Source organism: Mandrillus leucophaeus, unplaced genomic scaffold, assembly GCF_000951045.1.
Source record: "Mandrillus leucophaeus isolate KB7577 unplaced genomic scaffold, Mleu.le_1.0 Scaffold150, whole genome shotgun sequence".
In the NCBI taxonomy this organism is placed as follows: domain Eukaryota; kingdom Metazoa; phylum Chordata; class Mammalia; order Primates; family Cercopithecidae; genus Mandrillus; species Mandrillus leucophaeus.
Genome location: NW_012101477.1, coordinates 4,737,498 through 4,741,073, shown reverse-complemented (window position 1 = coordinate 4,741,073; position 3,576 = coordinate 4,737,498). Strand labels below are relative to the sequence as shown.

The 3,576-nt window shown below is 41.4% G+C and overlaps 1 protein-coding gene across 1 annotated transcript in view; it reads right to left on the bottom strand.

Annotated features, from left to right (window-relative positions):
- Positions 1–3,576, bottom strand: part of RBL1 (retinoblastoma-like 1) — a 100,511-nt gene that overhangs the window by 88,598 nt on the left and 8,337 nt on the right. The gene's annotated exons all lie outside the window — the stretch shown is intronic.

Below are 3,576 nucleotides of genomic sequence, written 5' to 3'. Positions count from 1 at the left end.
ACCATGCCCAGCTAACTTTTTTGTATTTTTAGTAAAGACGGTGTTTCATCATGTTGGCTAGGCTGGTCTTGAACTCCTGACCTCAGGTGATCTGCCCGCCTCAGCCTCCCAAAGTGCTGGGATTACAGGTGTGAGACACTGTGCATGGCCAAGGAGACTCCTTTCTACTTATAAGCCTTCTGTATTATTTAAAAATTTTGAAAATACATTTGTGTGTGTGTGTGTGCGGTAAAACATACATAACAAACAACCTTTACCATTGCAACCATTGTTAAGTCTACAGTTCAGTAGCATTAAGTACATTCACATTGTGCAATCATCACTACCATCTATCCCCAGAGTTTGTTTCATTATTTGAAATTTGATTTTTTTTTTTTTTGAGACGTAGTCTCACCGTTGCCCAGGCTGGAGTGCAGTGGCGCGATCCTGGCTCACTGCAAGCTCCACCTCCTGGGTTCACACCATTCCCCTGCCTCAGCCTCCTGAGTAGGTGGGACTACAGGTGCCCACCCGGCTAATTTTGTTTTTGTATTTTTAGTAGAGACGGGGTTTCACTTATTAGCCAGGATGGTCTCAATCTCCTGACCTTGTGATCCACCTGGCTCGGTTTCCCAAAGTGCTGGGATTACAGGCGTGAGCCACCGCGCCCGGCCTTGTCTTTTTATTTGAGATGGAGTCTTGCTCTGTTGCCCAGGCTGGAGTGCAGTGGAGCTATCTCAGCTCACTGCAACCTCCACCTCCAACGTTCAAGTGATTCTCCTGCAATGTACTGCTCTACAGTTTCTGTTGTAATTCTTTTTTGTTCAGTTTCCTCCAGAATTTATTATTACAAAGATTTTTGAAATTATATGAACAATGATGAGAAACGTTGACAGAAAAAGATCAGATTGTTTTATACTAACAATGATAATGTCTTGCTCAATTAAAAAATTAACCCCATTGATCTTCATTTACTTTTTATCATCTTATTTTATTTTTAGAACCAAAATTGTTTAAAAACATTTTTTTTTAGGCTGGACATGGTGACTCACATCTGTAGTCCCAGCACTTTGGGAGGCTGAGGCAGGTGGATCACCTGAGGTCAGGAGTTTGAAACCAGCCCGGCCAACATGGTGAAACCCTGTCTCTATTAAAAATACAAAAAATTAGCCAGGCGTGGTGGCAGACACCTGTAATCCCAGCTACTGGGGAAGCTGAGGCAGGAGAATCACTTGAACCTGGGAGTCAGAGGCTACGGTGAGCCGAGATCAGGCCATTGCACTCTAACCTGGGCAACAAGAGTGAAACTCCATCTCAAAAAAAAAAAAAAAAATTTAAATTTAGCATGAACTAAAATCTATTTGCCATTCCTGGATAGGGCTTTAAACTTTGCTCCTCTTCTATTCTGGAAACCCAGGAATAGCAAATAGACAATGACCACAAATAGTTTTGTCCCAGAAACAAAGAATATTATTATATTCATTAGCATGAATCTAAACTGGATTGCTAAATTTGTTTCGTTTCCTATCCAGCCAAATAATTCTATATGCTTGATACTAGAGTAAGTAAAAGATGTATCTGAGACCCACTGAGTAGCTGCAAGGGGAAAAAAATTAATATACAGTAGAGAAATAGGACAACATCTTGACCAGATGATAAAAATTAACATCACCAATGAGATGCAGGTGGATAACACGTGCCATCATCAGATGTGATCTCCTTAGGACACAAAATCACTTATATAGTTTTCCATCAGGGAATGAATAACCTGCATCTTATCAAAAGTTAATAGGAGACAAATCCAAAATTGGGAACCATCTATTCAAAGAGGGGATGAGGGTGGGCACAGTGGCTCATGCCTGTAATCCCAGCACTTTGGGAGGCTGAGGCGGGTGGATCACAAGGTCAGGAGTTTGAGACCAGCCTGGCCAATATGGTGAAACCCCATCTCTACCAAAAATACAAAAATTAGCTGGGTGTGGTGGCATGTGCCTATAGTCCCAGCTACTCAGGAGGCGGAGGTTGCGATGAGCTGAGATCGCACCACTGCACTCCAGCCTGGGCAACAGAGTGACACTCTGTCCCAAAAAAAAAAAGGCTGAGGCAAGAGGATCACTTGAGGTCAGGACTTTGAGACAAGCGTGAGTAACACAGTGAGACCCTGTCTCTATAAAGAGATTTTTAAATATCAGTCAGGCATGGTGGCACATGATTGTAGTTTCAGCTACTTGGGAGGCTGAAGCAGGAGGATCATTTGAGCTGAGGAGTTTGAGGCTGCAGTGAGCTAAAAAGGTGCCACTGTACTCGAGGCCTGGGCAGAGCAAGATCCGGTCTCTAAAAAATTTTTTTTAATTAAAGAAAGGGACAAAGTGATTGTGGATAATATTCCTCCAAAATGGTAATGTCATAAAAGAAAAAGAAAGGCTGTGGAAATGTTCCTAATTAAAGAAGAATAAATACACATGATAAGCAAATGCAATACTTGATCCTTAATTAGAAATTGTACTTCCAGAAAAAAAAATGCTATAAAGAACATTATTGAATCAACTAACAAAACTAGAACAGAGATATCTGGTTAGATAAAATTATTTTATTAGTGTTAATTTTGCTGAAGTTGGTAACTGTACTGTAGTTATTTAAAGAAATACACAGTGAAGTATTTTGGGGTAAAAGGCTATAAATGTATGCTACTTAGATTGAAATGGTTGAGGAAAAAAAGAAGGTCTAGCCGGGAAGGTTGGCTGACGCCTGTAATCCCAGTACTTAGGGAAGGCGAGGCAGGTGGATCACCTGAGGTCGGGAGTTCGAGACCAGCCCGACCAACATGGAGAAACCCATCTCTACTAAAAATACAAAATTAGCCAGGCGTGGTGGCACATGCCTGTAATCCCAGCTACTCGGGAGGCTGAGGCAGAAGAATCGCTTGAACCCGGGAGGCAGAGGTTACGGTGAGCCAAGATTGCACCACTGCACTCTAGCCTGGGCAACAAGAGCGAAACTCCGTCTCGAAAAAAAAAAAAGAGAGAAAAAGAGACAGATCTATATATTGAAGAAAAAAAAAATCAAATGAGAAAGCAAAAGGGGTAAAATGTCAGTAACAGGTGACTCTGAGTCAAGGATATATGGGTATTGTCCTTTTCTTATTTTTGCAACTTTTCTGTAAGCCTAAAATTATTTCCAAATTTTAAAAAGTTAATTTAAAAAAATATAGCTAAAGATTTAACACAGAGGTTTCTAGCAGAATTTGTGAAAGGCAGAGAAAGAATATGAAAATTGGGAAAGGATTATCTACGTTATAACAAACTTAGAATTAAATGAAGTCACACAGTGGCTCATGTCTGTAATCCTATAGCACTTTGGGAGGCCAAGGTAGGCAGATCACTTGAGGTCAGGAGTTCGAGAACAGCCTGAGCAACATGGTGAAACCCCATCTCTACTAAAAAAAATACAAAAAATTAGCCGGGCTTAGTGGTGTGTGTCTGTAATCCCAGATACTTGGGAGGCTGAGGCATGAGAATCATTTGAACCCAGGAGGCAGAGATTGCAGTAAGCCAAGACTGCGCCACTGCATTCCAGCCTGGCTGGCACAGTGAGACT